Source organism: Schistocerca gregaria, chromosome 6 (assembly GCF_023897955.1).
Source record: "Schistocerca gregaria isolate iqSchGreg1 chromosome 6, iqSchGreg1.2, whole genome shotgun sequence".
Lineage (NCBI taxonomy): Eukaryota > Metazoa > Arthropoda > Insecta > Orthoptera > Acrididae > Schistocerca > Schistocerca gregaria.
In genome coordinates this window covers 414,039,994-414,052,277 of record NC_064925.1, presented here as the reverse complement: position 1 = coordinate 414,052,277, position 12,284 = coordinate 414,039,994, and positions in this window count along the sequence as shown.

Below are 12,284 nucleotides of genomic sequence, written 5' to 3'. Positions count from 1 at the left end.
GGGACGGGTATTATTTCATATGTACAAAAGCCCAGAGGGGATAATAAGAGGGTAACTAAAAACGAAGGGGTCGGAATAGAAAGGTGTAAGGCAGGGATGTAGACTTTCCGCCCTACTGTTCAATCTGTACATCCATGAACAAGATCGGTGCTCCTGTTGATGGTGTCCATTATAATGAGGTATCTGTTAACATGGAGGGTGGGGAGTCGGTAACTGGATATACATGAAATAAAAACCTTTAATGTTTAAATGAAATGGTTGCTCGATCTGTATATTTACGATAGTTGCGTAATGGATAGCAGTAGGACGTAAAAATGAAAGTTTTGCGAGAGAATACGTGCTCTGGTAAAAGTATCACACTTATTGAAGACACAACGGAACAAGCTAATAAACTAAATGATTAACAAATGGGTGATTAAATGATGACTAACTGAAATCCTCTGCTGCCACCAGGTGTTCTTGATACACCTCGATATAGACAGCTGACAATGTTTTCCTCGACCGGGACTCTATCCCGGAATCTCTTGCTTACATGGCAGACGCTCTATCCATCTGAGCCACCGTGGACACATATGAATAGTTCGACTGCTGCGACGTATCCCGTACACGCTTCCCGTGAGACACTCATTCCAACTGTCCACAATTCTACATACGTAATGTACCTTATAGACATTTGCCCATTCACTGGTTACTCGCACACGCCTTCTACATCTACATCTACATCTACATCCGTACTCCGCAAGCCACCTGACGGTGTGTGGCGGAGGGTACCCTGAGTACCTCTATCGGTTCTCCCTTCTATTCCAGTCTCGTATTGTACGTGGAAAGAAGGACTGTCGGTATGCTTCTGTGTGGGCTCTAATCTCTCTGATTTTATCCTCATGGTCTCTTCGCGAGATATACGAAGGAGGGAGCAATATACTGCTCGACTCCTCGGTGAAGGCATGTTCTCGAAACTTAAACAAAAGCCCGTACCGAGCTACTGAGCGTCTCTCCTGCAGAGTCTTCCACTGGAGTTTATCTATCATCTCCGTAACGCTTTCGCAATCACCAAACGATCCCGTAACGAAGCGCGCTGCTCTCCGTTGGATCTTCTCTATCTCCTCTATCAACCCCACCTGGTGCGGATCCCACACTGCTGAGCAGTATTCAAGCATTGGGCGAACAAGCGTACTGTAACCTACTTCCTTTGTTGTCGGATTGCATTTCCTTAGGATTCTTCCAATGAATCTCAGTCTGGCATCTGCTTTACCGACGATCAACTTTATATGATCATTCCATTTTAAATCACTCCTAATGCGTACTCCCAGATAATTTATGGAATTAACTGCTTCCAGTTGCTGACCTGCTATTTTGTAGCTAAATGATAAGGGACCTATCTTTCTATGTATTCGCATCACATTACACTTCGCTACATTGAGATTCAATTGCCATTCCGTGCACCATGCGTCAATTCGCTGCAGATCCTCCTGCATTTCAGTACAATTTTCCATTGTTGCAACCTCTCGATACACCACAGCATCATCTGCAAAAAGCCTCAGTGAACTTCCGATGTCATCCACCAGGTCATTTATGTATATTGTGAATAGCAACGGTCCTATGACACTCCCCTGCGGCACACCTGAAATCACTCTTACTTCGGAAGACTTCTCTCCATTGAGAATGACGTGCTGCGTTCTGTTATCTAGGAACTCCTCAATCCAATCACACAATTGATCTGATAGTCCGTATGCTCTTACTTTGTTCATTAAACGACTATGGGGAACTGTGTCAAACGCCTTGCGGAAGTCAAGAAACACGGCATCTACCTGTGAACCCGTGTCTAAGGCCCTCTGAGTCTCGTGGACGAATAGCGCGAGCTGGGTTTCACACGATCGTCTTTTTCGAAACCCATGCTGATTCCTACAGAGTAGATTTCTAGTCTCCAGAAAAGACATTATACTCGAACATAATACGTGTTCCAAAATTCTACAACTGATCGACGTTAGAGATATAGGTCTATAGTTCTGCACATCTGTTCGACGTCCCTTCTTGAGAACGGGGATGACCTGTGCCCTTTTCCAATCCTTTGGAAAGCTTCGCTCTTCTAGAGACCTACGGTACACCGCTGCAAGAAGGGGGGCAAGTTCCTTCGCGTACTCTGTGTAAAATCGAACTGGTATCCCATCAGGACCAGCGGCCTTTCCTCTTTTGAGCGATTTTAATTGTTTCTCTATCCCTCTGTCGTCTACTTCGATATCTACCATTTTGTCAACTGTGCGACAATCTAGAGAAGGAAGCACAGTGCAGTCTTCCTCTGTGAAACAGCTTTGGAAGAAGACATTTAGTATTTCGGCCTTTAGTCTGTCATCCTCTGTTTCAGTACCATTTTGGTCACAGAGTGTCTGGACATTTTGTTTTGATCCACCTACCGCTTTGACATAGGACCAAAATTTCTTAGGATTTTCTGCCAAGTCAGTACATAGAACGTTACTTTCGAATTCATTGAAAGCCTCTCGCATAGCCCTCCTCACACTACATTTCGCTTCGCGTAATTTTTGTTTGTCTGCAAGGCTTTGGCTATGTTTATGTTTGCTGTGAAGTTCCCTTTGCTTCCGCAGCAGTTTTCTAACTCGGTTGTTGTACCACGGTGGCTCTTTTCCATCTCTTACGATCTTGCTTGGCACATACTCATCTAACGCATATTGTACCATGGTTTTGAACTTTGTCCACTGATCCTCAACACTATCTGCACTTGAGACAAAACTTTTGTGTTGAGCCGTCAGGTACTCTGTAATCTGCTTTTTGTCACTTTTGCTAAACAGAAAAATCTTCCTACCTTTTTTAATATTTCTATTTACGGCTGAAATCATCGACGCAGTAACCGCTTTATGATCGCTGATTCCCTGTTCTGCATTAACTGATTCAAATAGTTCGGGTCTGTTTGTCACCAGAAGGTCTAATATATTATCGCCACGAGTCGGTTTTCTGTTTAACTGCTCAAGGTAGTTTTCAGATAAAGCACTTAAAAATATTTCACTGGATTCTTTGTCCCTGCCACCCGTTATGAACGTTTGAGTCTCCCAGTCTATATCCGGCAAATTAAAATCTCCACCCAGAACTATAACATGGTGGGGAAATCTACTCGAAATATTTTCCAAATTATTCTTCAGGTGCTGAGCCACAACAGCTGCTGAGCCCGGGGGCCTATAGAGACATCCAATTACCATGTCTGAGCCTGCTTTAACCGTGACCTTCACCCAAATCATTTCACAATTCGAATCTCCGTCAATTTCCTTCGATACTATTGCACTTCTTATCGCTATAAACACGCCTCCCCCTTCACTGTCCAGCCTATCTCTGCGGTATACATTCCAATCAGAGTTTAGGATTTCATTACTGTTTACGTCTGGTTTCAGCCAACTTTCTGTTCCTAGTACTATATGGGCGTTGTGACCGTTTATTAATGAGAGCAGTTCTGGGACCTTTCTATAGACGCTTCTGCAGTTTACTATTAGCACATTAATATTGTTATTCCTTGTTGCATTTTGCCTACTCCTGCCTTGCCGCGTCTCAGGAGGCGTCTTGTCGGGCCTAGGGAGGGAATTCTCTAACCTAAAAAAACCCCATGTGCACTCCACACGTACTCCGCTACCCTCGTAGCCGCTTCCGGCGTGTAGTGCACGCCTGACCTATTCAGGGGGACCCTACATTTCTCCACCCGATAGCGGAGGTCGAGAAATTTGCACCCCAGCTCTCCGCAGAATCGTCTGAGCCTCTGGTTTAAGCCTTCCACTCGGCTCCAAACCAGAGGACCGCGATCGGTTCTCGGAACGATACTACAAATAGTTAGCTCTGATTCCACCCCGCGAGCGAGGCTTTCCACCTTCACCAACTCCGCCAACCGCCTGTACGAACTGAGGATGACCTCTGAACCCAGACGGCAAGAGTCATTGGTGCCGACATGAGCAACAATTTGCAGTCGGGTGCACCCAGTGCTCTCTATCGCCGCCGGTAGGGCCTCCTCCACATCTCGGATGAGACCCCCCGGCAAGCAGACAGAGTGAACACTGGCCTTCTTCCCCGACCTTTCCGCTATTTTCCTAAGGGGCTCCATCACCCGCCTAACGTTGGAGCTCCCAATAACTAATAAACCCCTCCCCCCGTGTGCCTGCTCGGACCTTGCTGAAGGAGCAGCCACATGTCCACTCACAGGCAGAGCGGGCGATGCCACACGGCCAGCCTCCACATTGACCCTCCGCCTCGTGCGCCGCGAACGCCGCTGAACCCGCCACTCCCCTTGGGGAGAGGGTGGCCCAACCGCGCCCGGTACCCGCGAAGATGTCTCGACAGCAGGGACAGTGGGTGAAGCATCTAACACCTGGGGTGCACCATGCGACGCACCAGACTCCCCACTGCCGCTACACTCCGAGGCAGCAGCCTGAAGACGGCTGACCGCAGCCATCAACACGCTCAGCTGTTCGCGAAGAGTGGCCAGCTCCTCCTGCGTCCGTACACAGCAGCCACACATCCTAGCCATCCTAAGAAATCAATTTACTATAGAGTGTTAATCGGCTTTTAACTAGACTGCTAATTCACTAAAGGCGGTTGATTATTGACTAAACTGTGATTGCTAACCACTTCTTGTAGAAACAAGGAAAATAGCACTACCTGTCTCTGGACGGTATTGAAAACAAACACTAGCACTACGAGCACTATGGCTGACTAAAGGGACTCTCTGACTGTATTCGAAACACACACGAGATCTATGGAACACTTAATAGCACTCTACTATTAAAGCTTCCTAAAAGCAAAAACACGCAGAAGAAGAAGTGACAAGTAAGAAAAATACAGATAATACTTAAATTAAGATAGCTCGCTGCACAGCAGACGTGAAGCAGACGGCGGTTAGGGCCTTGGCGATTCCCGTAAGAGTTTGGGCAACCTGTGCGCAATCGCACAGACGAAGGTCAGTGGCTAGGTAGCCTTTAACTAGTAAAACAGCACGCTCCTAATCAAAATTTCCACTCACTTCGCGTCTTGTGACAACACTGACACAGATTTCCCGAAAGTACAACAGCAAACGTCAAGCAGGCAGCAGCTAATCTAGATTTCTGTTTCAAAATGAAACTTCCAAACAATATTCAAACTGTTGCTTATCTCATGATGGAAGGTGGATAATGATTCACAAAGTGTACAATGATGAGAGAGAATTTATATAAAAATATAACAACTTAACCAATTGAAATCTTGACGTATGAGTCAAACTTATTGTGTTACAAAAAACTATTATGAAAAATTTGTATTTCTTTCACTTTTCAATGAATACATCATATTCATTATAGCTGTCCTCCTGTTGCAGCTAAGCGGTCCAATCTCTGTACCTTACCGAGTTCCCCAGCAACCACCTTCCACTTCATTCCGTCATAATGTAACCCCATCTATTCTCATATATCTAATTACAGTAGTGAATATCCAGAACATATTCCTAGGGATTTAGATTAATTCTTTCCACAGACACTTTTAGTGCTCATAGAAGCGCTTTTTGCCTCGTAACGTTTATTATTTACACAGTTTCGCGTCCATCTACTTCTAGAGCTTCATCGAGATACTTGACATTCCAGTATACGATGTATGTAACGGATTTGGTTCCTCATAAATCGTGCTACATCAGTTTTCTTGGACCTGACAACTAGATCCTGTTTTTTGCACCAGTTTTCCGAAGTGTGTTGAAAACTATCTGCTGTTGCGACTTGGAAAACTTTGTCGCGGAATTTGTAAATTTTCGCAATTTTGTTCGTACCGCGTCCAGGTGGTAGAGGCCAGCCCAGGTTATGCGGCAATTAAGTAAGGCACTGGGCGGTATTGTTGACATTATGACAAAACAGTGCAGGCAGAGGGGCATTTGCGACACCGATCAACGGCCGAGCGCAGGAAACGAAGTGTGAACAAGAGTGAAGTAATATTTTATTACATTTTATTACTCGAGAACGTACGTGATACCAAAAAACCTCACACTTTACATATTTAACTGGGTCTAGCAACCATTTCTCACTAGAGAACGAGCTATGAACAGCTAACGGGAAAAGTAATATGAAAAAACTACTCGTCATCCTCCAACAGGTGTACATCGGATGCATAGCTGTAAGCGTACAAATAATCGAACTGCACTGAGTTGCAAAGGATGCAGACCTGATCTGTGCAAGGACGTTGTTTCGACCAAATTACCCACCCTCGTACTGATCAGGTCTCCACCCTCCGAGAAAAAGTTTAACATGTCATGGTCGATCGGAGGTAGGCCATCCTTAGAGAGTTTGGTCTTTGTATTACAGTAAGCTCACAGGCGATGGGACACAGCATCTCTGAGGTAACGATGAAATGGAGAATTTCCCTTACGACCATTTCACGAGTGTAGTGTGAATATTAGGAATCCGGTAAAATATTAATGCAAAGCTTCACGCATCGTCTTGTCCGTCAACAGTTGGAATGATGTGGGACCCCTGGTGAGTCTAGATACAAGTCTGACAGATGACACGTACGTAAGCATACTGTCTGATAACATACATCCCTCCATGTCCATTGTGAATCCCGACAAACTTGGGCAATTCCAGCAGGACAATGTGACACCCCACACGTCCAGAATTGCTACAGAGTAGCTACAGGAATACTCTTCTGAGTTTAAACACATTCGCTGGCACCAACCACCCCAGACACGAACATTTTTGAGTATACTTAGGACGGCTTGCAACGTGCTGTTCAGAAGAGATATCCATCCCCTGTTACTGTTATTGATTTTTGGGAAGTCTTGCAGGATTCATGGTGTCAGCTCCCTCCAGCGCTACTTCAGACATTAGTCGAGTCCATGTCGCGTCATGTTGCAGCAGTTCAGAGTGCTCCCAAGGGGCCTGCAGGATATTAAGCAGGTGTACCAGTTTCTTTTGCTCTTCAGTGTATAGGAAAGAAAAACCTCGCGCGGTTCCAGAGTGAAGCGCCTAGAATCGCTAGTTCACACCGGCCGCCAATTACCTGTGTAATCCAGTCATCTATTTCCAGGGATGTCGGCTGGACAGGACGTGACACGTTGTCAAAAGAAAATACCAAAGTATTCTTCCTGAGATTTGTAGCTAGGCTTAATACAGGGACGAAATTTCGGTTAAACACCCAAAATTCCAATTAACATCATCACGACCAGAAGGAGCAAACAGATTACAAGGAATATGAGCCAACGCGGAGATGAACTGACGGATAACACTCAACGAAGCTCAAGTACAGCGATGTAAACACGGAATTGCAGAGCAGCAAAGAAAACAGTGTCCACTCGCTATCGCAGCTGAAAGTGAACTACCACTATACCACGAGCTGCGGACAACCTCTTTGCTAAGTGATATGTGCTGTATGGGACTGGCTCTTAAGCCACACTAGCAAATTACTTTTACTCTCACAGAGTTAGATATGAAATTTGTCTTGTACACTCTCATTCACGCTTTTCATTCATCAGGTTAGATGAGGAAAAGATGTATATACCTACATACTGCACATAGATGTATTGAATATGCGTAATCGTGCTCGGATAGTTACCAAACGTTAGTTAAATGTGAAGTGAAATTAAGATTATATACATTGTAGCCACTAAAGACGCACTTAGCGGCTCAGTCTTTTTTATTTAGTTTACAGTTTGCTCCCACATTTCAGGAGCCAGATGTACGTACATTAAGTTAAATGTTAAGTAAAATGACGAAGAGGCTCATGTAGAGACCCTACAATTTGATATGTTTAATGCATGTAGATAAAAACAGTAATGGTCTTAGCCCACTGCTAAACCCACGGAAACAATTCATTGTGCTGTTTCACCCCCTGTGGTTCTAGTAAATCAAACAAGTACCATTAAGAAGTGATACAAGACTCTTCACTAGATCCTTATTACAGGCGATTTCCTCAGGCTCTATCGAGTCGAATGTTGTGTGACTTTTGCCCGATAAAGCTCATATGTGGTGCAGTTTCATCCTCCCCACCACTTAGTCCACTCTCAGAGAGCCTTTCCTTCCGTATCCATCGTGAGTTGATGTTTTATGAAGTTCCCCGTCCAGTCATGAGTTCTACCACGAGTTTGATCTGTTTCCTGTTCAATTTCGACATTATAGAACATCTCTTGAAATATGGATTCAGCAATATTGTTATGCCGTATTTCTGATTTTGAGTCTACGCACCGTATTTCTGATTTTGAGTCTACGCACCCCTTCTGATTCAACAATGTAGTTTTGATTGTACCATCGCCTTAGGTTATGACAGGTTCCGGTCCAATAAATCGACAAATCGCGCCTGTCCTGGTCTTTCTATTAGCTTGTTCATTGCCATCAGCTCCTGAGTGACCAGGGATCCCAGTAATTTTCCCCTGTTCTTTCCCCTAGTCTCCGAAGGGCTTCATTGCTTTCTGCGATGATCTTTGATATCGTTCCAGGGGCTGAAAGGTATTTCACAGCTGGTTAGCAGTCTGAATACATGAGTAACATTCCCACTGTATCTCCGTTTCTGCGTGAAACTTAGCCATACTTTAATTTCCAATCTTAAAAAAAATACTTGTTACCAACACTATTTCTTTACAAACTGTTATCCACCTTGAGCTCGAATGCTAACTTTTTACAAAGTATAACGTAATTTGATCTGAAATGTAACTGCGCTGAATACAACCTCTCTTTATATTAAATGTGCAACTGAAGTAAATAAGTGGCATGCCTGTAATCAAAATTTAAACTTACCGCACGTCTTGTGACAACACTTTTGCAGATTTCTCGAAAGTACAACAGCCAACGGCAAGCAGACAGCAGCTGAGGTAGATTCCTATTTCAAAATGAAGTTATCAAATTATATTCAAACTGTTACCTACCTCTTGGTGCAATGTGAACAACGTACAAAAGAGTACAAAATTTACAGAGAATTCTTATAAAAATGAAATAACTTAATCAGTTGAAATTTTAATTCATGATCAGGGAAGTTGGGTGGTCTTTCTCTCAGCTCTGGGCAAATGCACGACTTTAACTATCTGGCAATAATCATTTCTACAAATTAGTTGCGGAGTGCTGCAGTCGTATCTGAGACTCCTTCACTTTTAAAACAAAAAAATCGTATCCACAATTTATATTCCATTCAATTTTCATCATATACATCATACTCATCTTTGTTGTCCTTTACATTGCATCTTTCTTCATCTAAAATATACAACCACAAGTCAACACAGTGATGTACTGTTTCTACGGGGTCAATCAATAAACTATTTTCCCAACCAATTTCAATAACAAGTGACAAACAGTTATCTTTAAAGGTAATGATAAGGGAAAGGATTAATTCTCCTCAACGCTTCTCTTCAGATTTTGCATTTATTGTCACAGCCTTCAGTGTAAACAACAGAACAAGCAAAGTAACAATGAGAGAATATTTGAACTCGTAATATTTGCTATATAACTTAAGAATTATTTAATAAGCAATAGGAATCTATGATTATTCCTATCTCTAACAAACATGTTTTTAAGACCATAAACGATAAAGATCAACGGTTAAGAAAGTCCAATAGACTTGAGCAAGGATCATTTTTTCAGTCTCTAAATGAAGTCAGTAGGTGACATAGGGGATAATAGGACTTACATTAAATGTTAAACCAATAAGAATGATCACTCATTAAGAATTATAAACACAAATTAAAGAAAATCCATTTAAAACAATTAACATCAATAGCAAATAACTAAGTCACGTCTCATCAAATGTATGAAAATCAAATCTTTCAGTTCCATAACACTGTTGGTTTGTGGAATACGCCGGATTACCGACACAGAAGGCTAAAGTCTACCAAACAACAATTTCTCCAAAGCTGGAACCATCTTAATAGTGTAAAATACTTAGGTTATCCAGAAATACTATAATTCGCCTTTATTGGGCAAAACGGTGGAGTTGATAAATAACCTCTTATTTCAAGGCTCCTAGAACATTGAGCGGCAATAGACACTCGGGCAACTCTTATCCAGCGTGGCTCGGGAAAGAGGATGGCTCCACCAGCAGGAGGAAACATTTACCCGAACTGGAAAGGGAACTCGTCTAACACGAGCCACTAGGTTGGACGAAGACCAGACGGCGAATTTTAATCATTAATCAAAGCTTGCTGGCCAGAGGACGAAAATTACAGAGGCAAAGGTATCTTTATTTGTGCTCACAAGAACTGGTAACTTCTGAAAATGAGATTCCAGCAGAACTACCGCCGCAGTATCAATACGGGACTTCGGAGCTAAGGAGAGCAAGTCATAACGGTCTCCACCCAATAGGCGTAACATTTCAGACAGATCGAGCAACCGACATCAGTCGTGGCTAGGCGGATTACCAAATAGAAACTGTGGCACTACCATAAATGTAATTACATAGAGCACTTAAATGCCACGGGGTATAAACTCCTTAACACAAGAATATACGCACAATAACAAAGACTAAAGTTAAATATACCTACGTACTAAAACACAACAAATATTGGCGAACATTAACATAATCTCGCAATTCAGACATCCATATAATTAATTGGCTACAATCCTCTCTGTCTCTCCGCCAGACAATACACGGTTATTTAATATCTTACAACGTGCTTATCCAAACAGTGACCTACGCCGTCCATGGTAAAATAACAGCTTGCAGGAGGGCCACAGCCAAAAAAATTTCCTTTTTTTTTTGGTTTTTTTCTACGCGCGCTTGAAGTCAGTATTGCGTTCAAATACACGATCATGCACGGGGCAGTAACACTCACGCAACGCAATTTCCGATCACAAACTCAAAGCAGAGAAACGTTCCACACAGTTATTAATAGCTCCGACAACACGGGAGTTTGGCCCCGCCAGACGACGACCGTTGCACTAACTAGATGAAAAATCTTACTTTCAGTGACGACACAACTTTCTGGAGGTTATTAGCAGTCGCTGACGGACTTCATAGCTTCCCCAGCCCATGAACGGAAACCAAACGTTGTCCACAGATTTCCAGCCTCTTGTGTCCTCACAGCCCTGGTTTTTGGGCTCATACAGACTTAGCGTAGAGGGACCTAGAGGGACCGAGCGTCCGGCCACAGAACAGTCGTCCAAGGCTGAACACTCATCTCAACTGCCTCCTCCGCCCTCGGCACGGCACACCGCGGCTCCTCCTAGAGGGCGCGCTAGCAGCGCCCTCGCGGAGGCTCCGCAACGTCCTCTACGAGAAACTCCAAACAGGAGTAAATCAAGGGAAAAACAGGAACCGTGCCAAAGACACAGTTCACACAGCACTACGAAATACGTCCCTCACCTACCCTACTTCAAATAACGTAGCAGAGCGCGCTGAGCCAAATACTTTGCCACTACAATACCAAACATTGTTTAACGTAAATTGCTCTCTCTCTAAAGTGCGTATACAAAAATGAAAACGACATGACCACCTTACAAAAATAGGTGCTACGATCTTTGTAGCACCAACGGAAATGCTCCTCCTTGTAAACCCAGAAAACGGGAAATTTCGCCTGTGGCTATCTCCCCTCGAGATACTGCTCTCTCTGTTCTACGCTGTGCCCCGTAAATTCTGGCTCCAGAAGGTTTATCTGTTTGCGACCTTCTACCAGACCAGATTATGTCTCCTGCAAGGTATTGTGGTTCATTCTTCGACTGCTCCCTTCTTGCAGTTGTTAGAGCGAAACGTTTATGAAATAGCAAAATGTTATTGTATGGTAAGTCGGCATTTCATAGACAATTCCTATATTTATCACACTCGTTATACTGATTCGAAGTTCTCCTTATGCTAAAGGAATCAAGTTATTTCTAGTTTTTTAACTGTATGTCCCTGCAGCTGCCTCCATTGTAATCAAAAGATGCAAAGGTGGCATGTCCACCACGGTCTCCATACCAGGTAGTGGGTGTGCTGCTGATTCCTGCTTTTACAGATAACCAGTCCAATGTCTGTACATTACTAAGCTGTGCTGCTGATTCCTCCTTTTACAGATAACCAGTCCAATGTCTGAACATTACTAAGCTCCCTAACAACCACCCTCTACTTTATTCCTCCATACTGTAGCCCCATCAGTTAGAAGCTAGTTTTTACAACTGGCCATTTTAGTGCTGCAAAGAGTGCATTTTGCGCAAAAATGTTGATTCTTTACGTGAGGGACCCGTGATAGTTTCGCATCCCTCTACTCGTAGAGTTTCATCATTAACCTTGACATTCAAGTATACGATCTGTGTGATGAATTTTCTTCTTCATAAATGGTGCTACATCAGTTTTCGTGGGTCCGACACTTACATTCTCTTTTC